This window comes from Geotrypetes seraphini, chromosome 3 (assembly GCF_902459505.1).
Source record: "Geotrypetes seraphini chromosome 3, aGeoSer1.1, whole genome shotgun sequence".
Classification (NCBI taxonomy): Eukaryota; Metazoa; Chordata; class Amphibia; order Gymnophiona; family Dermophiidae; genus Geotrypetes; species Geotrypetes seraphini.
Window position 1 is genome coordinate 224,064,530 of NC_047086.1, and position 25,806 is coordinate 224,090,335.

The following is a 25,806-nucleotide window of genomic DNA, read 5'->3' on the forward strand; positions in this document are numbered from 1 at the left end:
TTATCAAATACCATGTCTATACATAAAATATCTATTAGCCCATATCAATTCAAAATTCATTAACCTATCAGCCCCCACCTCCCCCCCCTGGATATGCATATTTAAAGGGGAAAACACTATTTAAACATCACAATATTTTGTTAATGGCTCCCAAATCTCCTGAAACCTCTTAAAATTCCCTTTCTGAATGGCCAATGAATGGCACAATGAATTCCACCAAAAGCTATAATTAAGCCTTTTCCATTTCTTCCAATTGCTTGTAATTTGTTGTATGGCAACTCCAGTCATTATTAACAAAAGCCTCTTGTTCTTAGGTGATATTTGGCTTTTAGCCCTCATAATCATGCCAAATAATATAGTATCAGAAGACAATGCCACTGGATTTTCCAACAAACAATTAATTTGGCTCCCTATTGATTTCCAAAATGCCATAATAAAAGAACAGTAGAACAATAAATGATCTAACGTCCCTGCTTCGAGATGACAGTGCCAACATCTATTTGACTTAGAGCTATCCAACTTTTGTAAACGAACCGGGTCCAGAATGCTCTATGTAACAGAAAAAAAACAAAACAAAAACAACATGTTTTTGGTCCGAAGGTTCCTGATCATATGAAAAGAAGTTTAGATGAGCCTATATCACTAAAAGAATTAGAAACAGCGTTGAAGTCTCTTAGAGTTGGATCCGCTCCAGGTGGTGATGGATATACAGTAGAATTTTATAAGTCATTTCAAAATTCCCTATTGCCTCATTTGTTAAATTTATTTCAATCCCAATTATCTAAGGGATGTATTACAGGTACTATGGCTGAATCATTAACAATTGTTTTGCCAAAGCCAAACAGAGATCCTACTTTGGTTTCAAACTACAGGCCTATTTCATTAATAAATGTTGATGGTAAACTTTTGGCTAAGGCATCAAACTGGATTCGTTGCAAAGAGACATTCTTCTAATAATACTAGATTGGCCTTTCATATGTTAAATTTATCTAAAGAAATTGCTGATCCGGTTTTTTTTATATCTTTGGATGCGGAAAAAGCTTTTGATCGTGTTAAATGGCCTTTCATGTATCAAGCTTTGGAATGGTTTGGTATAGGTTGGGATTTATACAAATGATTCAAACTTTGTATAGCTCCCCTTCTGCAAGATTATATATTAATAATAATTTTTATCCCAGGACAAGCAGGCATGATATTCTCACATGTGGGTGACGTCATCTACGGAGCCCCGATGCGGAAGCATTTTCAAGCAAACTTGATTGAAGATTTAAGTTTGCTCTGCTGCTCCACGCATGCGTGCCTTCCTGCTCCACTAGGGGATGCATCCCCTCGTGGTCTCCAGTTCAAAATTTTCCGCTGAGCCTAGAAGTCGTGTTTTCAGGCTCTGCCCCAACTGCCTTCTAGCACCGCAATTTTTTCTTGTTTTTTCACGATTAAGTCGCTGTGCGCGAATTCTTTACTTTTTAACTTGATTCCTGCTTCGTTTTTGACGACCCGGAGGCTTCCGGGTCCCCGTGGCCGCGTGGCTAATCGAGCCGCGGCTACTTTCGATTTAATGTCCCGGCCTTTGACCGGCTTTAAAAAGTGCACCCGGTGCAAGCGGCTTCTTTCCCTCACAGATCCGCATCGCCGGTGCATTCTCTGCCTGGGGGCGGCTCATCCAACCGACTCCTGCCCCCAGTGTGCTACTTTCCAGAACCGGGCCCTCCGTCGAAGAAAAGCCCGCATGGCGGATCTCTTCACCCCGGACCAACCCTCCACCTCGGCCTCGAGGTCGGCCCCGGCTTTGACCTCGGCCCCGGATACCTCAGCATCGCCTCGAGACTCGACCCCGAAATCCTCGGGACAACAGAAAGCCTCGGCTCCGGGTAAGTCCCCTCTTCCCTCTTCAGGTTCCGTAACATCGAAGAAGCCAGCCTCGGGGACAACGTCGACGCATGGCGCAAGCCCCATGCTTACAGCCCCGGCTAAGCCCTCCAAGCCTTCGGGCCGTGCCTCCACCACACGGGAATACTCTGACACAAGGTCGCCCCCGGTGGAGCGCACCGAGGCAGTGGACATGCCTTCGATGCTGTCCGTGCCCGTCTTCCAGGACCTACTCCGAGCGATGATCACGTCGGAGCTGTCCGCTGCAATGGTCCAGTTTCAATCGGCCTCGACCTCGACCCCGAATGTGCCAGACCAGCCTGAGCCTCGCATCGAGCAACCTCGAGGAAAAGTGCGCAATCCTCGCCGCATCCCATCCTCCTCGGACTCCTCGCCGAGGCGCCCGAGACGTTCTCCCTCCGCAGACCGCCGAGGGGCAAAACGTCGGGCAAAAACGACAGAAACCCCGAACCGCCGTACCTCCAAGAAGGCCCGAGGTTCACCAACTCTACGAGGCCGTTCTCCCACACCTCGTACGGGACCACTAAGGGTGGCTGAGTTATCACTCTCCAACCCGCGCATCCTCCGAACTCCCCCGAGGGAGTCCGGATCGAGGTCACCGATTCGACATCGATCGGTACCCCGAACCCCGGCATCGTCTCCGAGGGGCTCCTCGAGACACCGAAGATCCACAACCCCGGAACACTCTCACAGTGCTTCCCCGGCCTCGGAGCATGGATCGGAGCAGGAACCTCGATATTCGAGGGAAGCCTCCCCATCCTTCTCCACCCGACGAAGGTCTCGTTCACCGACCCCGCACGGGGCCCCGGGAACATCTCGCCCATCCTTCACTCGCTTTGTCCAGGACATGGGCCACGCCTTGGACTTAGACTTCCAGTCCGACTCCAGATACTCTAAGGAGTACCTGGCGGAGCTGGATATGCCATCACTGCCCAGAGAGTCCCTTCGCTTACCACCTAACCCGGTACTCCAACAGGCCTTCTTCAGGAACCTGGAGACCCCCTACATGGTCACAGCCGTACCCTCCAAAATGGAGGCCAAGTACCACACAGTACCTTACCCGGGATTCGAACAACCACAGCTCTCCCACCAATCGCTGCTAGTAGAATCCTCCCTGAAAAAGGCTCACCCATCCCGGGTCTCAGCAGCGGTCCCCCCAGGCCGAGAAGGCCGAACCTTGGACAAATTCGGCAGGAGACTATATCAAAACGCAATGATGGCCTCTAGGGTGCAAAGCTACACTTTCACCTTCACATCCTACCTCAAACACTTCATTGGACTATTGAGAGCCTTTGAGACTGACCTACCGGCCTCCCGGCAAGGAACGTTCGGCCTGCTTTTGGAGTCCCTCTCCAACCTGCGCCTTCATCTATTCCACGCGGCCTACGATGGCTTCAAACTCTCCTCCAGAGAGGCAGCCTTTGCTATCGCCATGCGCCGACTAGCTTGGCTGCGCCTGGTCGACATGGACCCCAACTTACAGGACCGGTTGGCAAACCTCCCCTGCGTGGGAAAAGAACTGTTCGATGACACTATCGAGGCGGCTACAAAACGCCTCTCCGAACACGAACGCTCGTTTGCCTCCCTTGTCCGACAAAAGCCCAAACCGCCCACGTCCAGGCCGTATAGGGCCCCTTCGCGCCGCTACCCACAAAAGTCCACCCCTGTCTTCTCGCAGCCCCCACCCAGGCGCCCGCAAGCCCACCACCGGGCCATGCCCAAATCCCAACCGCCTGTGACCACCAAACCATCCCCGTCCTTTTGACGGGACATGCTGAAGGGGGCGGGCCCCCTCCGCCATAGCCACAGGCCTCCTCCCCATCGGGGGTCGACTCAAAGCCTTTTACCCTCGCTGGGAACAAGCCACGTCGGACGCATGGGTCCTTGGCGTGATCTCATCAGGGTACTTTCTCAACTTTCGGGCCATTCCTCCGGACAACCCCCTAAGGAATTGCCCTCCCAACCGGACTCAGCTACCCCTACTCCTCTCCGAAGCTCAAGACCTGCTTCGCCTGAGAGCAGTGGAGGAGGTTCCCCCCGACCAATGGGGGAAGGGCTTCTACTCCCGTTACTTCCTGGTACCGAAAAAAACGGGAGACCTACGCCCAATACTAGACTTGAGACGCCTCAACAAATTTCTGGTACGGGAAAAATTTTGGATGCTCTCCCTACCGACACTCTACCCCCTGATCGACGAGGGCGACTGGCTCTGCTCCCTCGACCTCAAGGAGGCCTACACACACGTCCCAGTGCACCCCGCTCACCGCAAGTTCTTGCGTTTTCAGGTAGGGGACTGGCACCTACAATACCGAGTCCTCCCCTTCGGCCTTGCATCATCACCTCGGGTCTTCACCAAGTGCCTCGTGGTGGTCGCAGCAACCTTACGCTCCCAGGGCCTCCAGGTATTCCCCTACCTGGACGACTGGCTAATCAAAGCCCCGTCCAGGGATGGGGTTATCTCAGCGACCCAACAGACTATTACCTACCTACAAAGTCTGGGGTTCGAAATAAACTTCCCAAAATCCCAACTACGCCCCTCGCAGTCCCTACAGTTCATCGGGGCCACGCTGGACACGGTTCGCCTCCGTTCCTTCCTCCCCCCTCCGCGCCTAGAGGCGTTAGTAAGTCTGAGCCGAAGGATCTCCCTGCTGATCTCGGTATCAGCTCAACAGATGACGACTCTCCTGGGCCACATGGCCTCCACCGTCCATGTCACACCCTTCGCCCGCCTCCATCTGAGAATCCCTCAATGGACCCTGGCATCTCAATGGCGTCAAGACCGGGACCCGATCGACCATCCCGTGACAGTGACTCCTTCATTGCAACGATCGCTCCGCTGGTGGGCCGACTCTTCAAATCTTTCCAAAGGTTTGCTCTTCCTCACCCCACCCCACAGCAAGGTACTCACCACGGACTCGTCGGAGTACGCTTGGGGAGCCCATCTGGACGGCCTACGCACCCAAGGGATGTGGTCAGCACAAGACCGTCGCTGCCACATGAACGTGCTAGAGCTTCGGGCCATCTATCTCGCAGCTGTAGCCTTCCAACATCTGCTCCACGACCGAGTGGTCCTCATCCGAACCGACAACCAAGTAGCGATGTACTACGTAAACAAACAGGGGGGGACAGGGTCTTGGTCCCTTTGTCGGGAAGCCCTACGCCTCTGGAAATGGGCAATCTCCAACAACACCTTCCTTCGAGCGGTGTACATACAAGGAGAACAAAACTGTCTGGCGGACAGACTCAGCCGCCTCCTCCAGCCACACGAGTGGTCACTACACTCTCAAACCCTACGATGGGTGTTCGAAAGGTGGGGGACGCCTCAAATAGATCTGTTCGCATCCCCTCACAACCACAAGCTGCCTCTCTTCTGCTCCCGGATACACACCCCGGACCGGCTCGAGGCCGACGCCTTCCTCCTCGACTGGGAAGGAAGGTTCCTGTACGCGTTCCCGCCGTTCCCTTTGATACTGCGGACGCTTGTCCACCTGAAAACAGTACAAGCCACCCTGATCCTGATTGCCCCTCGCTGGCCACGCCAGCCGTGGTTTTCCCTTCTACTTCAACTCAGTGTCAGAGATCCACTGCCTCTGCCTCTGTTTCCCTCTCTACTATCACAGGGTCAGGGTTCACTGTTACATCCCAATCTTCAATCTCTTCATCTGAATGCTTGGTTTCTCTCCCCCTGACTGCTCTCCCCGTGTCTCAATCAGTCAAGGAGATATTGGAGGCCTCTAGAAAGAGCTCGACGAGAACCTGCTACTCCCAAAAGTGGACCAGATTCTCAACCTGGTGCTCCTCCCACAGCCAGGACCCGGTGTCAGTCCCCGTCCCTCTGGTCCTTGACTATTTACTTCAACTATCTCATTCCGGCCTAAAGACCAACTCCATTCGAGTACACCTCAGCGCGATCGCGGCCTTTCATCAGCCCCTGGAAGGGAAAGCCCTCTCGCTCCATCCCTTAGTCTCTCGCTTCATGAAGGGTCTTCTGAACGTCCACCCCCCTCTCAAACCTCCTCCGGTGGTTTGGGACCTTAACGTGGTTCTGGCTCAACTAATGAAACCTCCATTTGAGCCCCTAGACAAATGCCATCCAAAATTCCTCACTTGGAAGGTAATTTTCCTACTCGCGCTCACGTCCGCCCGGCGGGTTAGTGAGCTTCAAGCCCTGGTAGCGGACCCACCCTTCACGATATTCCACCACGACAAGGTGGTACTCCGCACCCATCCAAAGTTCTTGCCCAAAGTAGTGTCTGATTTCCATCTCAATCAGTCCATTGTCCTACCTGTGTTTTTCCCCAAGCCCCACTCTCACCCCGGAGAAGTGGCGCTCCACACTCTTGACTGCAAGAGAGCGTTGGCCTTTTACCTCCAACGCACTCAGCCACACTGGAAAGTCCCACAACTGTTTTTGTCCTTCGACCCAAACCGGTTAGGTCACCCAGTTTCCAAACGCACCTTGTCCAACTGGTTGGCCGATTGCATCTCCTTTTGCTACGCTCAGGCTGGTCTCGCGCTGCATGGTCGAGTAACGGGACACAAGGTCCGAGCGATGGCAGCCTCCGTAGCATTCCTCAGGTCCACACCTATTGAGGAAATCTGCAAAGCTGCCACGTGGTCTTTGGTTCATACCTTCACCTCCCACTACTGTCTGGACTCACTGTCCAGAAGCGATGGCCGGTTCGGCCAATCGGTATTGCGAAATCTATTTGCTTAAATTGCCAACTTCCCTCCATCCCTTTTCAGTTAGCTTGGAGGTCACCCACATGTGAGAATATCATGCCTGCTTGTCCTGGGATAAAGCACAGTTACTTACCGTAACAGGTGTTATCCAGGGACAGCAGGCATATATTCTCACAACCCGCCCACCTCCCCGAGGTTGGCTTCTTGGCTAGTTAAGTGAACTGGAGACCACGAGGGGATGCACCCCCTAGTGGAGCAGGAAGGCACGCATGCGTGGAGCAGCAGAGCAAACTTAAATCTTCAATCAAGTTTGCTTGAAAATGCTTCCGCATCGGGGCTCCGTAGATGACGTCACCCACATGTGAGAATATATGCCTGCTGTCCCTGGATAACACCTGTTACGGTAAGTAACTGTGCTATCTGATCATTTTACGTTGCAGAGGGGGGTTAGACAGGGTTGTCCTCTGTCTCCTTTGCTTTTTGATATTGTATTAGAACCCTTGTTATTAGCCATTCAACAAGCAAAGGGGATACAGGGTATTCTCGTTTCTGATAGAGAATATAAAGTTTCGGCATATGCAGATGATATTCTGCTTTATTTGAGAAATCCAGAAACTACCATTCCATGCTTATTAGAATTGATTGATATATTTGGAAAGTTTTCAGGTTATAAAATAAATTGGAGTAAGTCTGAAATTCTTCCTCTTAATGTGCATTATAATAGAGGTTTATTTTATTCTTTCTCATTTACATGGAAAGAAGATGGATTAAAATATTTAGGTATCATAATAAAAAATACTCTGGAAGACACTTTGAAAGAGAATGAAAAACTTTTATTAAAAAAAGTAACAGAAATGTGTGAGCAAGGTACATTTTTCTTGGTGGGGGAGAGTTCAAACTATTTAAATGATGATTTTGCCTGTAGTTTGTTATCAAATGAGTAGGATACCAATTTTTTTTTCAGGGGTCCTTTTATAAAAAACTTAATGGTATTCTTACAAAATTTATTTGGCTGAGTAAAAGACCTAGAATAGCTTTAGTATCTCTGCAAAAGTCAATTGAGGAGGGAGGGGTAAAATTTCCAAATTTTTATAGGTATCATCAAGCCTATATTTTATACCAGGGCATGTATTGGATCCTCCCAGAACTCTTTGACAATGCTCCAGACTGGTTGTACTTGGAGTGGCGTCTTCTGTTTCCTTTATATTTAGTTCATGTTGTTAGTATCAAAATGCCTAGGAGATATAAACAGAACCGAATTTTGATTGATACATGGAAAACTTTGAGATGCATTAGTAATTTAACACCTATTCCAATAAATAAATCAATCTTTATGGATAAACTCCAAGATTCAAATTGACGGATCTCAAATCTTATGGAAGCACTGGATTATTGCTGGTAAAAGAACTTTAAATGATGTTATTTCAGAAGGTAAATGCTTGATTTTTCGCAATTGCATTGTAGATTTGGCCTTAATAAAGCACAAAGTTTTAAATGGTTGCAGTTGAAGCAGGTTATTCAGGTAGGGTTCCCTGAATGGAAAACTCTTAAAAATCAATATAGTTTGGAGTTCCTATGCTTCCAGGCAGACTTCCTGGGACACCAAGCCACGCAGTGGTACAAATTATTATCTGGATTTCTTAACAAAAAACCGAAAACTGGTCTTAGAGACATTTGGAGCATTGAGATTAAGCATCAAATTTCTGCTTCTCAATGGCCACACATTTGGTCTTGGAGAATGAGATGTACAGTGTCGGGCATCTATGAGACAAACTTGGTTCTTTTTATTACAAAGAGCTTTTTGGACCCCAGTTTGTTTGCAGAAGAAGTTGGATAGCTCTAAATCTAATAGATGCTGGCACTGTAATCTAGAAGCAGGTACATTGGACCATCTAATTTTTCATTGTCCTTGCATTAAGAACTTTTGGAATTCAATTTGGTCTCAAATAAATTGTTTATTAGAAAACCATGTGGCACTATTGTACAATACTGTTCTGTTTGGTATATCTATGAGGGAAAAAAGTCAAATATCAGCACATAACAATAAACTTTTAATGATAATGACGGGGGTCGCTATTCAGCATATTACTAATAATTGGAAAAATTATACTAATCTTAATTATACATTTTGGTGGAATTCCTTATGTCATATTTATAAGATGGAAAGAGTAATTGCTTTACAGAAAGGTAGTTATAATAATTTTATAAAGATCTGGGGGCCATTGGTTAAATATTGTAATGAATAGGCATCAATTTCCTCTGATGGTATTTATTTCATATAGGGGGAAGGGGGGAGGATGGAGAAAAATTTGATTTGATAATGAGTTTATAATAAATATATGGAATGTTTAATGGTAACAAAATGGTGGATAGGGGGAGGGAAATAATTTATTTATATATTTATGATATTATTGAAAGAATTTCAAGTGTTGTATGAATGTCTTTCATGTTGTTCTTTTGTACACTTGTAAGTTTTAAAATGAATAAAGAATATTATCCCAGGACAAGCAGGCAGCTATTCTTGACTGATGGGTGACGGCACCGACGGAGCCCCGGTACGGACAATTTTAGAGTGATCTCACTCTAAGAACTTTTAGAAAGTTCTAGCTCGGCCGCACCGCGCACGCGCGAGTGCCTTCCCGCCCGACAGAGGCGCGCGGTCCCTCAGTTTCTTAGTTTCCGCGGAGCTAAGAAGACGCGTTTTCAACGGCTGTTGAAATTTTTTTATAACTTGCCTTCCCGCTCGCGTAAACTTTTGACTTTATTACTTTCTTTTATTACTTTACTTTTATTTTGGTAAAAAAAAAAAAAAAAAAAACTTCTTTTTTCTTCAATTTCGGTTTTTCCCCGGCGGGGCCTTCTGCCACCATCGAAGCCTCGGCCTTCGATTTGGCGGAAGCCGTTTTCCCTTTCATGCCCCCTCAACCGGGTTTTAAAAAGTGCCAGCGGTGTGCTAGGCCTATATCTCTCACGGACCCACACAACTGGTGCTTGCAGTGTTTGGGTCCTGAGCATCAGGCCTCTTCTTGCACCCGCTGTGCTACTTTAAAGAAAAGAACATTAAAAAATCGCTTAATTCAACAGCGTTTGTTATTCGGTGCCGAGATGTCCGACCCCGTTCCTTCGACTCCGGCTTCGGCACCGCTTCAGTCGGCACCCTCGTCTTCGACGCCGCGTGATTCCACACCGGCATCCCAACAGTCAGGTAAGCCGGCTAAGAAGCCTTCCCCGCTGGAACGTCTTCCGGCCTCGAGTGCAGTGAGCCCAGTCCTGCCGCCGGTTAGACGCCAGCGGAAGCGCTCCGCCCCTATTGAGGTGAGTCCCTCGACATCGGGCTCCTCATCTCCGGGGCGTAGAGCGGCACCGCAGGTACCGCAGAAGAAAAAAGCGGTACCGGTGCCATCCCTCGATGACCGCATTACGGCCATCCTTCATGTGCAGCTTAAGGAGCAATTAGAACGACTCCTTCCTGCTATAATGACACCGAACCTTCCGGTGCCAGTCCGCACCGAGCCATCGGTACCGGTTGTACATCAACCCGTGTCGGTACCGGTTGTCGAACCTGTTTTACCTGCTTCTACTGTCTCGGTACCGCTTCACCTAACTTCATCGGTATCGATGCCAGTCCTTGCACCGGAGCCGACAGCTCACCATCAATCGGTACAGACTTCGGCACCGGTGCGACCGATAACATCGCCTGACTCGGTATCGATGAGGTCGGGTAAGTCGGTACGCAAAACCCGACACATGCAAACATCGACACCTGAGTCTCGGGACCATTCTTCCCATGTCAGAGACCCTGATCTGTGGGGGGACTCAGAGGAACCCTTTCTTTCTGAAGGAGAATGTTCCTCAGAGGAGGAGGATTCGGCTCTCCCTGACCCATCCTCCAAGCAGACCACTTCCTCTTTCTCCAATTTCTTGAAAGAGATGTGTGAGTCTTTGTCCATTCCTTTGGAGGCTGAATCCAAAAAGTCTAAAGCTTTTTTGGATGCCCTTGATTTTGATCAGCCTCCAAAGGAATTTTTGAAGCTTCCCCTTCATGACATCTTGAGGGAAACTTTCTATAAAAATTTAGAGACTCCTTTAACTGTTCCAGGGGCCCCACGTAAACTGGATTCTCTATACAAGGTAATTCCCATTCCTGGGTTCGACAAGCCTCAACTTCCACACGAATCCTTATTTGTCGAATCCACCCTTAAAAAGACTTCAGGAGCCAGTGTATATGCATCTGTCCCTCCTGGCAGAGAAGGAAGGGCCATGGATAAATTCGGTAAGAGGCTCTACCAAAACGCTATGTTAGCAAATAGAGCTAGTAATTATGCTTTTCATTTTTCTTTTTATTTAAAGCATCTCCTTACCACCATGGCTTCCTTCGAGAAGTATCTTCCTTCAAGAAAACATCCATCTTTTCACTCCTGCTTGTCGTCTCTATTCCAACTTCGTAAGTTTATGGTTAGGTCCATATATGACACCTTTGAACTTACATCCAGAGCGACAGCTATGTCGGTGGCTATGCGCCGTTTGGCCTGGCTTCGGGTATCCGAGCTTGATGTTAACCATCAAGATCGGTTAGCCAACGCCCCATGCCTAGGGGATGAGCTCTTTGGGGATTCCATGGACTCTACCACCCAAAAGCTCTCGGCTCATGAGACGCGCTGGGATACCCTGCTCAAGAATAAAAAGAAGCCTCCTCCACCGAGACCATACAGGCAGCAATCGGCTTATCAACGCCGTTTCACAGCCCGTCCATTGCCTACCACTGCTCAACAACCTCGACGTCAGAGGCAACAGCAACGTCAGCCTCCCCGACAGCAGCAACAGCAGCAACCTGCGAAACAACCTCCTCAGCAGAAGTCACAGCCCTTTTGACTTCTTTCTCCGCAGTATAGCCAGTATCCCTGTTCCTGTTCTCCTGCCTCAACCAATAGGAGGTCGACTTTCTCTGTTCTTCAGCCGGTGGGAAGTAATCACTTCGGACCAATGGGTCCTCAACATCATCCGCCACGGCTACTCTCTCAACTTTCAGACTCTCCCACCTCAAAGCCTGCCAAAAGAGTCTGCTTTGAACAGTCCTCAATCAGCCCTCCTTATTCAGGAGGTCCAATCCCTCCTCCTTCTGAACGCTATAGAGGAAGTTCCTCTAGATCAAAAGGGGCAGGGATTCTACTCCCGTTACTTTCTAGTTCCCAAAAAGACAGGAGATCTCAGACCCATCCTGGACCTTCGCGATCTCAACATTCATCTAGTAAAAGAAAAATTCAAGATGCTTTCTTTAGCCATACTTTATCCCCTTCTAAATCAAAACGACTGGCTATGCTCCCTCGATCTCAAAGAGGCTTACACTCACATACCGATCAATGTAACCTCAAGACCATATCTCCGATTCATGATCAATCATTGTCATTACCAGTACAAGGTGCTGCCCTTCGGTCTTGCCTCATCTCCAAGGGTATTCACCAAATGTCTCATTGTGGTGGCGGCTTTTCTGCGCTCTCACCACCTGCAGGTATTTCCTTACCTGGACGATTGGTTGATCAAAGACACTTCTGCCCAAGCGGTCCTTCTGGCCACCAACCAAACCATCCAGTTTCTGCAACTTCTGGGATTCGAGATCAATCTACCCAAATCTCATATCATTCCCACTCAGAGACTTCAATTCATTGGAGCGATCCTGGACACACTCCTCATGAGAGCTTTCCTGCCATCCAATCGGCTTCAGACCCTTCAGTCTCTATGTCACCAGGTACTTCCTCTGCCGTCCATCTCAGCAAGACAAATGATGGTGCTCTTGGGACACATGGCATCCACAGTTCATGTCACACCTCATGCCCGTCTTCACCTGCGCACTCCTCAATGGACCCTTGCGACCCAGTGGTCCCAAGCGTCGGACTCTTGCTCACGACACATATCTGTGACATCATCTCTTCGTCAGTCTCTGCAATGGTGGTTGGTATCCTCAAATCTATCCAGAGGTCTTCTGTTCCATCAGCCTCCTCATCAACTAGTCATCACCACCGACGCCTCTCTGTACGCATGGGGAGCTCACTTGAACGAGTTCCAGACTCAGGGTCTTTGGTCAGCCCAGGAAAAGAAGCATCAATCAATTTCCTGGAACTCAGAGCGATGTTTTACGCCCTCAAGGCCTTTCAACACCTTCTTTTTCCTCAGGTCCTTCTGTTGTGCACAGACAATCAGGTTGCGATGTACTACATCAACAAACAGGGTGGGACAGGCTCTCGCCTGTTATGCCAAGAAGCCCAGAAGATCTGGAATTGGGCCATAGATCATCATCTCTTCCTGAAAGCTATTTACATTCAGGGGAAACAGAATTCATTAGCGGACAAACTCAGCAGAATTCTCCAGCCTCACGAGTGGTCACTCGACCCTGTAACTCTACAGTCTATCTTCACTCAATGGGGCACTCCTCAGATAGACCTCTTTGCAGCTCCTCACAATCACCAGCTGCCCCGTTTCTGCTCAAGACTTTACTCTCCACACCGTCTCACAGCAGATGCTTTTCTCCTCGACTGGTCGAATCTGTTCCTGTACGCCTTCCCTCCTCTACCTCTCATGTTGAGAACCTTGTTCAAGCTCAAGAGGGAACGAGCCACCATGATTCTGATTGCTCCGAGGTGGCCCAGGCAACATTGGTTCTCCCTTCTACTTCAACTCAGTTCCAGGGAACCTTTTCTTCTTCCTCTGTTTCCTTCTCTGCTTACGCAACAGCAGGGAACCCTTCTGCATCCCAACCTCCAGTCTCTACACCTGATGGCTTGGTATCTCTCGGGCTGAACTCGACTGATACTCTTTTGTCTCAGCCCGTTCGTTCCATTCTGGATGCCTCCAGGAAACCAGCCACTCTACAATGTTACCATCAAAAGTGGACGAGGTTTTCTTCCTGGTGTCTTCTTCATCATCTTGATCCCACTTCCCTAGCGGTGGAGACGTTGTTGGATTATCTTCTTTCTTTGTCTGATTCTGGCCTGAAGTCCTCTTCCATCAGGGTCCACCTCAGTGCCATTGCAGCTTTTCATGAGCCAGTCCATGGAAAACTTCTTTCAGCTCATCCCCTGGTATCCAGGTTCATGCGTGGGCTTTTCAATGTGAAACCACCTCTTAAAGCCCCTCCGGTTATCTGGGATCTCAATGTGGTTCTTTCCGCTTTAATGAAACCTCCATTTGAACCTTTAGCTACCTCTCCTTTCAAATTTCTCACTTGGAAGGTGCTTTTTCTTATTGCCATTACCTCTGCCAGGAGGGTCAGTGAGCTTCATGCACTGGTTGCAGATCCACCTTTTACGGTTTTTCACCATGACAAGGTGGTTCTGCGTACACATCCAAAGTTTCTCCCCAAGGTTGTTTCTGAATTTCATCTCAACCAATCCATTGTTTTACCTGTTTTCTTTCCAAAACCTCATTCTCATTCTGGGGAACAAGCTCTGCATACTTTGGATTGTAAAAGGGCTCTTGCTTACTATCTGGAGCGTACGAAACCCCACAGATCAGTTCCCCAACTCTTTCTGTCCTTTGATCCGAATAAATTGGGACGTCCTGTTTCTAAACGTACGTTGTCTAATTGGCTTGCAGCGTGCATTTCATTCTGTTATGCTCAGACCGGACTGACACTGGAAGGTTCTGTCACAGCCCATAAAGTCAGAGCAATGGCAGCATCTGTAGCTTTCCTCCGTTCCACTCCTATTGAGGAAATCTGCAAGGCTGCTACTTGGTCCTCAGTTCACACTTTTACATCTCATTATTGTCTGGATACATTCTCCAGAAGGGATGGTCACTTCGGCCAATCTGTTTTGCAAAATTTGTTTTCCTAATGGCCAACCTTCCCTCCATCCCTCTTTTTGTTAGCTTGGAGGTCACCCATCAGTCAAGAATAGCTGCCTGCTTGTCCTGGGATAAAGCACAGTTACTTACCGTAACAGGTGTTATCCAGGGACAGCAGGCAGATATTCTTGCGTCCCACCCACCTCCCCGGGTTGGCTTCTTAGCTGGCTTATACTAACTGAGGGACCGCGCGCCTCTGTCGGGCGGGAAGGCACTCGCGCGTGCGCGGTGCGGCCGAGCTAGAACTTTCTAAAAGTTCTTAGAGTGAGATCACTCTAAAATTGTCCGTACCGGGGCTCCGTCGGTGCCGTCACCCATCAGTCAAGAATATCTGCCTGCTGTCCCTGGATAACACCTGTTACGGTAAGTAACTGTGCTTTAAAAAAAAGAAAAAAACATGTTTGTCTCATAGATGCCGACATTGTACATTTCAACCTCCAAGTCCAGATTTTTTTAATTGGGGGGTGGGGGTCTTCGCTGTCAATCCTTACTTTCCTGTCATGCCATAGCCAGTCAGTGCTCTGGCACTGATTAGAAAGTAAGGCTAAGACAGTTCAGACATGTTGGCAAATTTTGACTGCAAATGTGGCACAATGAGGTTAAAGAATCGCTCGCTGATGATAGAGCATCAATTGGAGTGCTTATTTTAATATTAATGGCCTCATTGTACTTTGTTTGCATGGAAGAACCGGAGACTGCTAGGAAACTCAAAAAATACCATGATAAGTTGTTATAATCCAAACAAAAAAAGAAGAACCAACAAAATCTGCAGTAAAAGGGTCGAAGACAAAACAAAGCAAGGAGAACTGCAATAACTTGTACAATGATACAGGCAAATTTTATTAAAATAATTGCGGTTAAAAACAACACCTTAAAATTAAACCACGGGACCCAACACAGTCCGTGTTTCTGTACACGCCTTCTTCAGGGGTCCTAATGTACAAAAATAAAAATAGCTAAAAATATATATCATAAAGCTATATCTATGTTAAAATATATTTTATTGAGCTCATCAAAATAAGCAAACAAAGATACATAGCAAACGTCAGATATGCTCAACTTTTAGGTAGTACAAAACTGAAGTCCCATCCCCCCCCTTGGGTCCTCCTTCTAAATATAACAGTTGCAGCGAGAAAGATATCAAAGAAAAAAGGCATACCAGGTACAACAAATGAGACAAAAACAGTGAGTCCAATCGGCGTTCATCCCGAGAAGTCAGATAAAGAGAAAGGACCTGAAAAACATATAACCAACACGGGACAATGAGCATATTATATAGAAACATAGAAAGATGATGGCAGAAAAGGGCAATAGCCCATCAAGTCTGCCCACTCTACTGACCCACCCCATTAAGTCTGAGTACTAATGACCTAGTTCCTAAACTCGACCCTCGTAAGGATCCCACTAGGGCATCCCATTTATTCTTAAAGTCAAGCACGCTGGTGGCCTTGATCACCTGCTCTGGAAGCTTGTTCCAGTGATCTACAACCCTTTCTGTGAAGAAATACTTCCTTACGTCACTATCGAATTTCCCTCCTCTGAGTTTGAGCGGATGCCCCCTTGTGACCGAGGGTCCTTTGAGAAAGAAGATGTCTTCTTCCACCTCGACACGTCCCGTGATGTATTTAAATGTCTCAATCATGTCTCCCCTCTCCCTGCGTTCCTCCAGATTGTAGAGCCGCAATTTGTTTAGTCTTTCTTCGTACGAGAGACCCTTGAGCCCCGAGATCATCCTAGTGGCCATCTGCTGAACCGACTCAACTCTAAGCACGTCTTTACGGTAATGTGGCCTCCAGAATTGCACACAGTACTCCAGATGAGGTCTCACCATGGTTCTGTACAGTGGCATTATGACTTCAGATTTGCGGCTAACGAAGCTTCTATTGATACATCCCATAAGTTGCCTTGCTTTGGATGAGGCCTTCTCCACTTGTTTGGCGGCCTTCATGTCTGCACTGATGATTACTCCCAAGTCTCTTTCTTCTGAAGTCCTAGCTAGTGTTTCTCCATTTAAGGTGTAAGGTTTGCATAGATTTCTGCTACCGAGATGCATAACCTTACATTTCTTAGTGTTGAAGCCCAGCTGCCATGTCGAGGACCAGTTTTCCAAAGTAAACAGATCCTGCGTCATACTATCCTGCAGATTGCTTTCACTTACTATATAGATGCACACGACCCAAAAGCGAAAAGGGGAGAGTTCCCCAAAGCTGCAGTTTGTTCTGGAGAGCCTGGAACAAAGGCTCCACATTCAAACGATACACAGTAGATAAGTCTAAAGGAAGGAGGACTCCTAAATATTTCAAGGCAGAATCAGCCCAACGAAGGGGAAATACACCTCTCCACGTGGTGCGCAATTCAGGGGATGAAGGCAAAGCAAAGAACTAATCCAGATTAAGAGAGAGACCAGAATAAAAGCCAAATTCAGAAATAAGATCCAACGCCGTTGGCAAGGAATCCTCAGGCCTGGTGAGGATCGAGAACAAATCATCTGCAAATGCTAGAGTCTTCAACTCTACCCCAGCGACACTAAGGCCCTGCAGCAAACCCCCTAAGAGTGTAGAGCAACGATTCCAGAGAAATTAGAAAAAGTAAGGGGGAAAGGGGGCAGCCCTGCCGAGTACCCTGTAGAGCTATTTCTATAAAGACATATATTAAATAACTTAAGCGAAAAGGTGTGCAATGATAAACTTAAGCAGAAGGTGTACAATAAAAAAAAAAAAATGAAAACCAAAGATTTTTAAGAAGACACCCAGGATATGTAAAAAGGACATGCTCGGATTAAAAAGATTAAAATGAAAAGTAAAAATAGAAATGGAAATAAAAATATGTAATAAACCATATGTCGTACAGATATGTGTCCAAAAGATGGACAGAAAAAACAAATCAAAAGAGAACTAATGGAGCCAATATGCAATATGTATATAATGGATAGATAGCACCAAAGGGTGTAAGAAATTTGCAAAGGAATGATAGAGCAGGCAATAAGAAAGGGGGGTAGTAGTGAGGTCAATATGCTAAAACATATGCCATATAGAGCATAACCAATAAAGTAAAAGACCAATGAGTGAAAGTTAAGAAGGTGGAAAAAATAATAAGAGCAATGCTCATGTTGCATGTTTGTTTGCTCTGGTCTGTTTTTTCACTGCAGATGAAGTTGGACCACTGGTTCTTCTTTTTTTGTTTTGCAGATTTATTAATCCCTCATAATAACCGAATTATTGCATTCTGTGCCACTTGAAAGGCACATAGACTAGCAGTTGGAAGCCCTAAAAGCACAATGTTAACAATAGTTAAGTCCTGCTAGGACCAATGACTGAACTACTTTTTTTTTTAAAGTCATATTTAGATGGTTACAGCTAGAGCTTAGAGGTCACTCAATAATTTTTAATTTCCCTAGCAACAGCAGCAGATGAATCAGAGACCAATGGGATAGCCCACATCTACCAGCAGGTGGAGATAGAGAAACTGATTAACCAGGTGGTCCTATTGGCTGGCACTCCTCCTGTTTATCCAGTATTCTCTATCTCCCAGCAGGAAAAGGTCGCTGTTCAACTAGCTCCTGAATTCTGGCTGTGACTGGAACTTTATTTTCTCCTGTTGAGGTTTCTCTTCATTGAGACTGCCATTCTGTTTCTCCTGTTGAGGTTTCTCTTCAATGAGCTGGCAATGCTATTTTTCCTGTTGAAATTTTCTCTTCAGTGAGACAGGGGTGTCCGGCTGAACGGTGCCGGCTTTAGGGGTTACACCTGGGCCCCTCCCAGGTCCCTGCCTCACCCTCCCTCCATTGCTAGAGGGTCTGACTGGGTCTCAATTTTTTTCTTCTTTCCCTTCTCTGTTAAAAAAAAAAAAAAGAGACCACAGTTGCTGCATTCTGCTGTTACTGCTGATCAACCAGCTTTAACTGGCTTCAACCAGCCCTAACAACAAGCTTGTGAGTATGTCTGTTTTATTTACTGTCGGTTGAACTTCAGGTTCTGTTTGGGAGTCTTAGTAATGTGGGTTCGGTCAACGTATGTTTAAGGAATGGATATTTTATTGAGGCTAAGTTTTATGACTAGAAATCCTTGGAGGGAGCCGGGACTTCCTGCCCTTTGCATGCACACGCTTGGTTTCCTTGTTGGTTACAGCGCGGCAGTAGCGGGGCGATTCATGCTCGCACTTGTTCTCATTGTTGGGTTTCAGTGTAGCAGTAGTAGTCCTGTTTATTCTGAGGCTCTCTTTCATCGGTGTTTGTCACGGCCATGTGCAGCTGATTGTGCAGGTGCCGGTTTATAGCAGCGCGCATGAGATGGGACATGTTTTTTTCCGGCGCTGTGGGCCATTCTTCTGGTTATTCCCTGAGTCTGATTTTCTTTCTATGCAAGCCGCGGCAGGGTAAATCTTGCGGGGCTTGAATCCGACTATGTTTCTAGGAGCGTTGATGCAGCGGCCACGTGTCAGTGAGAATCAGGCGTGCGCTTGGGTCTCCGGCGATGGCGGGAGAGCTGCAGCGTTCCGGTAATTTGTTTCCAGCTGACTTTGGTCAGGGTATGCCGGGGCTTCTCTCCTTTCCGGTTCAGACAAGTTGTATGTGTTTCACCAGCTTTGGGACAAGCTTGGGCAGATTTATATGTCTATGTCTGTGTTCCTGCTGTTCTCCCTTGAAGGAAGCTGCTTGTTTAATCGGACTCTGGGCACTCAAGGGGTTTACCAGAGAGGCTCTGACCTGTGCTAGGTCACCTAGTCTCAGTTTGTCTCCGGACTGGGGCGACATACGGCAACTCACGGCACAGTGAGATCAGCAGTAAGATAGTGCCCTGTACTTCACACAGGTATCTCATTGTCTCTCTTGGGGTCCCTGCAGATTGAGCCTTTGTCTGTTGGTAGCTGTCCTTATTTGGGCCTCTTTGCTGAGCTGCATGTGTCTAGTAGTGGCACAGGATATATATGCCTAAAGGTAGTACACACAGTTTCCAAGTTCGGGCTGTCTCTATGGGCATAATGACACTGTGCGTCTTCCTGCGGCCAGGACTCTTTCTCTATTTCTGAGGGGGCCTGGACTTCAGATTTCCATGCTTATCATGTTGGTTTCTCCTGTCGCCATTTTCTCATGGCACATTTTAGAAGGGCCCCCCGACCAGACAGGAAGGGCTGTACAGCTTCTTTTAACCAGGAGCCAGTTACCTAGTCTATCAAACCCGCGGAGGATCACGCGCTATGTGGCTGTTAGCCTCATCCCTGAAGCTCTCATTAGCGATGTGAGCTTTGTCTGATACCTGTAAGGATGCTGTTGTTTCCCACGGGGCGGTAGATGCAGCATCTTGATTGAGTCTAGTACGTATTCACTTTTAAGGACATACGTATTTCGCTCATGTTGCATGGGGTTAGTACTGTTTTCATGGTTCCAGTATATTCCTCTTTACATTGTGAAACTTGATTTTTCCTAGGAGAATCTTCTTGCAGATCCTATAGTCTCATCCTGCCATTCCCTGACTTTCTGCACTTCATTCTGAGGGGATCTTGACTTCTTCCAATGACTCTTCAGGCTTTATCATGAGGGAGAAGACGCTATAATGTCAGGTCAGGGGGCTGTGAAGATTTTTCAGGATGCTTGCATCTTTGCATCCTCCTCAGGTTTCCAGTTCGTTCTTGGAGTCTCTATGTTTTGTGTTTCCCTTTTCAGTGTTACTGGTCCTCAGGATAGTTCTTGTAGATCTTCGGGAACTAAGAGACGTTGTTCCACTTACTGCATGGTGCCCGAGACGGGGGCATTGGGCAGGCTGGATCCCATTCTGCTGAATTAGTTTCTCGGGGTTGCACATTTCTGCAGATAACATGGGAGTATATTTACATTTTCTCTATGGACTCCAAATCGGCACTTGGTTTGCCTGCCTCTCTTGGAGCAGCGCTTTCGGTTTTGGCACATGCCATTTCGCCTACCCAAGGCTTCACGAACGTTTTAGGTGATGTGGGCGGTGGTACCGTTTTGGCGCTACCAGGCGATTCATCTAATTTCTTCTTGACTGCCTGCTTGATTCAGACAACTTCCAGTCGGGCCATTTGACTGACACGAAAAGGGTGGTATCTTTTCCTCAGTTCTTCACACGTGCATCTTCGAATTTGCACAACGCTCTTTTTTCCTGTACTATTTATAGGTATCTCGGGGTGATGTTTTTATTCATATAGGAGAGACATGTGTTTCTTTCCGGAGACTTGGGCGTGGGGTCTCGGTCTCAGATTGGTATTCTTCTTCGCTTACCATGACCAAGAGTATGGGATTCTGTACAGTTTCTGGGATCCATATTAGAGAGCTGCACGGGAACGGGGATGACGGGAATCCCGCGGGACCCGCGGGGATCCCGCGGGTTCCCCCTTTGGGTCACGGGGATCCCGTGGGGACGCCCCCTAGGGTCGCGGGGATCCCATGGGGACGCCCCCTAGGGTCGCGGGGATCCCGTGGGGACGCCTCCGAGGGTCGCGGGGTTCCTGCGGGGTTGGATCGCAGTGCACTGCATTCGAGCCGCGAGAGTAGTCTTCTCCTCCTTACCTGCACTGTCGCAGCACACAGCCGAACGGAAGTCTTCCCGATGTCAGCGCTGACGTCGGAGGGAGGGCTTAAGCAAAGCCCTCCCTTCCTCCGACGTCAGCGCTGACATCAGGAAGACTTCCGGTCGGCTGTGTGCGGAGGGCAGGTAGGAAGAAGGCAATGGCGAACGAAAGAGGGGGGAGGGGGCGGTCCGCCCCGAAGAATGTGCACAGCTGGTCAGGTCCCCCGATCGACCGACAACAGGCCCGGCCGACAAACCTCCCTGCCCTGTAGCCGCGAATCTAAATTACCTCTTACAGCAGCTTCAATACTCCAGCTGCTGTAAGAAGGTAATTTAGATTCGCGGCTACAGGACAGGGAGATTTGTCCGACCGGGCCTATTCTGTTGTCAGTCGGGTGCAAAAGCGCCACAAAGGTGGAGGCAGGGAGGGAGGAAAGGTGGAATGGAGAAGAAAAGACGCTTAAGGGGGGAGAAGGCCGCTGAAAGCACTGGGGAAGACAAAGGGGTGGAGAAGGACGCTGAAAGGACATGGGGTAAACGGGAGGAGGGGGGGGAAGGATGCTGAAAGCACATGTGGAAGACAGAGGGGGGTGAAGGACCCTGAAAGCACTGGGGAAGACAAAGGGGTGGAGAATGCCACTGAAAGGACATGGGGAAAACAGGGGTGGAGAAGGCCACTGAAAGGAAATGGGGAAAACAGGGGGGGAGAAGGCTGCTGAAAGGATATGGGGAAGACAGAGGGGGGAGAAGGCCGCTGAAAGGACATGGGGAAGACAGAGGGGGGAGAAGGCCGCTGAAAGGACATGGGGAAGGCAGAGGGGGGAGAAGGATGCTGCCTGACAGGACATGGGGAAGATGGTGGGGGAGAAGGACACTGGAAGGAAATGGGGAAGAGGGAATGGGGAGAAGACCCTGGCAGGGAAGAAGACAGAGGTGCCAGACTATGGGGGGAGTGGAAGGAAAAAGATGGGTGCCAGACCAATTTGGGATGGGGGAGAAAGGGAGAGGCACAGTAACAGAGCAAATGGAAGACACAGAGAGAAGAGAGGCAGTGGATGGAAGGAATTGAATGAGAATATGAAGAAAGCAGAAACCAGGCAACAAAGGTAGGAAAAAAATTCTTTTTTTTTTTTTTTTGCTTAAGGATAAAGTAGTATATTAGTTGTGTTGATAAAAATTTATAAACATTAGAGGCTCTGGTAGAAACCCGTTTACAAAGTATGTATTCTTCCCAATTAATATTTCCAAATTAATAAAGTCTTTTTGCTTATTTTTAAATGGGTTTCTACCAGAGCCTTTAATTCAGTAGCATAATTAAATGAAATAACTATTTCTGTAGTTTATAGGGACGGGCGGGGACGTAGGGGATTCCTCGCGGGGACGTAGGGGATTCCTCGCGGGGACGGGCGGGGACGGAGGGATTCCTCGCGGGGACGGGTGGGGACGGAGGGATTCCTCGCGGGGACGGGTGGGAGTCCTCACGGGGACGGGTGGGGACGGGTGGGACTTTGGCGGGGACGGGTGGGGACGGGTGGGATTTCTGTCCCCGCGCAACTCTCTAATCCATATTGCTGACTCCATTGGGAACTTCGACTTGCTTTTCCCTTCTTACGCTACAGCAGTCGCTTTTGTTCCGGTGGTTCCCAGTATCTCAGGGCTCCAATTTTTTTGTATGCTCCTCCTGCATCGCTCTGTATGATTTGGTGGCTCAGCGCGATTTCTCTTTTCAAGGCATGCCTCGGTCTTTGCTGGACTAGCTCATGACCACCGACCATCCCAGGCTGTCGGGTTGGGGGGCTCGATGGCTTCCATCCTCAGCTCCAGGAGTCTGGTCTTCAGAGGCGACTCAGTACTTGTTCATTCTTCTACTCTTGAGCAGGATCAGGCTACCTTTCTGGAGCTTCAGATCATTCTTCCGGATTGCCGCTGAGGGTTCTTTTGGTCAGTATTAGGATGGGGGTATTTCTCTACAGCTTGGGCAGTAGGTGTTGTACTCAGTTGGCAGGTGAAGTTGTTCTGCTTCAATGGGTGGACTCTCATCTTCGTCTTCTGTTGGCAGATCCTTTTATGGATCAGGATAAGAATTTGGATAGACTTTCTCTCCGCGGAATCTGAGCATGGCCCATTTCTTGTATATTACAGTGTACAGCGCTGTGTACGCTGTGGAAAGTGTGCATGTTAGTAATAGTGTAATCTTCTGCATCTTGGATATTGAGATTTGTGGCTCAGGTGTTGTAGCTCTTTTTATGGATGTGAGATCGTGTACCTGGACTTTAGCAAAGCATTCGATAGCGTACCACACCGCAGGTTGCTGGGCAAGATGAGTTCTATAGGATTAGGTGACACATTGACGCAATGGGTTGGGAACTGGCTTGGAGGTAGGCTTCAAAGGGTGGTGGTGAATGGCACCCCCTCCGAAATGACGGAGGTGATCAGTGGAGTGCCACAGGGCTCAGTCTTGGGCCCAATCCTATTCAACATCTTTATAAGGGACTTGGCAGAAGGGCTTCGAGGTAAAATAACATTATTCGCCGATGACGCCAAACTAAGTAATGTAGTGGGCAAATGCACAACAGACGAAGATTCAATGCTCGACAACATGATGCACGACCTACTCCTGCTGGAGCGCTGGTCTAGGACATGGCAACTCTAACTTCAATGCCAAAAAATGCAAAATTATGCACCTGGGCAGCCAAAATCCATGCAAGTCTTATACTCTTAATGGCGAGATCCTAGCAAAAACGGTAGCAGAACGAGACTTGGGGGTAATCGTCAGTGAGGACATGAAGTCTGCCAATCAAGTGGAGCAGGCTTCATCCAAGGCAAGACAAATCATGGGTTGCATACGAAGGGGTTTCGTCAGCCGTAAGGAGGAAGTCATTATGCCATTGTATAGATCCATGGTGAGGCCCCACCTGGAATACTGTGTGCAATTTTGGAGGCCACATTATTGCAAGGATGTGCTGAGACTGGAGTCGGTGCAGAGAATGGCCACCCGGATGGTCTCGGGACTCAAGGATCTTCCATATGAAGAACGGCTTGACAAATTACAGCTATACTCGCTCGAGGAGCGCAGAGAGAGGGGAGACATGATCGAGACGTTCAAGTATCTTACGGGCCGCATCGAGGTGGAGGAAGCTATCTTCTTTTTCAAGGGTCCCACGACAACAAGAGAGCATCCGTGGAAAATCAGGGGCGGGAAACTGCGAGGTGACACCAGGAAATTCTTTTTCACTGAAAGAGTGGTTGATCGCTGGAACAGTCTTCCACTACAGGTGATTGAGGCCAGCAGCGTGCCTGATTTTAAGGCCAAATGGGATAGACACGTGGGATCTATTCACAGAGAAAGGTAGGGGAGAGTCATTAGGGTGGGAAGACTAGATGGGCCGTGGCCCTTATCTGCCGTCTATTTCTATGTTTCTATGTTATGTTTCTATGAGATCTCCTTGACCTAGACCTCATGGCCTCGTCTCTCAATTTTAAGCTTCCTAGCTTCTTTGGCGGGCCCAGGGAGTGGGAGTTACGAGGGGGTAGCTGCGTGGCTCCTTTCTCGCCTCTGCCTTCTCTTTTTCAGTGTTTTCCGCTGGCTGATGATGGCTTGGATTTGCCATCTCGAGCTCGCTTTCCGGGCACAGTATTTGTAGAATCTCTGGATTGGCGGCGCCATCCTTACTATGCGGATTTGATGAGTCTTTCGACAGCCGGACTAAGAAGTTTCCTGGTATCTCCGGCTTTGCTCGCCTAGGGTCCGATCAACATGGATATTTGTACTACTTTAGTATTACGACCTAGTTTTTTGAAAAATCATGGCTGATGGGCTTCTGCTTCCTTTTGGAGGTTTTTCCTTTCTTGGGTGCTTCTTAACATTTGAACCACTCCAGAGTTCCTTCTTGGTACAAGTGTATTGCCGAGGGCTTAGCGTTCAATTCCCTTCAGCTTCTAGTGCCATTCTTGGCTTGTTACAAGGGCTAGGTATATTGCTCTTCGCTTACTTCTCAGCTTCATGTAGTTCAGATCCTAAACAGAGTGCGGTATATTCATGCGCCTCTTAGAAAGCCCGGTTTGGAGTACAATCTTCACGTACTTCTTCTCAGTTTACCGAAGGCTTCATTTCATCCGTGTCTTTTGGGACTCTAAAGGGCTGTGCCGTTGAACATGGGGTTTCTTGTGGCCATGGCTTCAGCTCTGCAGTTTTCTATGTTGCAGGCCTTGTTCAGCGGGGATTCCTATTTCTGATTTCCGAAATATGGTACCACTATTTCTTTCTAGGGGGGTGTCATCCTTTCTTTTATGTCATGCTCACTTTTCCTTCCTTCTTCCTGGGAGGAGAAATTGGGAGCAGTGCTTTTATTCACTGCATTTTTGGTACGTACATAGCGTTCTCCGCGAGCTTGGTTTCTAACAACTTTTAGTTGTTTATATCTCCTTTTTGTATTTTTCAAGGGACACCTCAAACGTATGGCGGCGTCTAAAGCCTCCATCGCTCGATGGGTCCAGGAGGACTTTCTTTATGCTTGCTTGCTGGCAGGGAAGCGTTTGGCGAAAGAACTTCATGACCATTCTGCTGGAGCAATGGCTACTTCTTGGGCTCGGCCCAGAGGTTTTTTCCTTAGAGGAGATTTGTCTCGCGGTTAATTGGTCTTCCGAGAGTGCTTTCTCTACGCATTTCTGCTTGAATGTGGGGGCGCATGCGGTAGGGGCGTTTTGTGCTTCGGTTGTTACGGAGGTTGTTACGGTTGTTTGCTTCCCACCCAGATTGAGGATTTCTTTGCTACATCCCATTGGTCTCTGGAATCATCTGCTGCTGTTGCTAGGGAAGGAAAAATTATGTTCTTACCTGTTAATTTTCTTTCCCTGAGACGCAGCAGAT

The 25,806-nt window shown here is 48.1% G+C and overlaps 1 protein-coding gene across 1 annotated transcript in view; it reads left to right on the forward strand.

Moving 5' to 3' along the window:
- CS (citrate synthase) overlaps window positions 1–25,806 on the forward strand; it is a 126,982-nt gene that overhangs the window by 72,626 nt on the left and 28,550 nt on the right. The window lies entirely within an intron of this gene.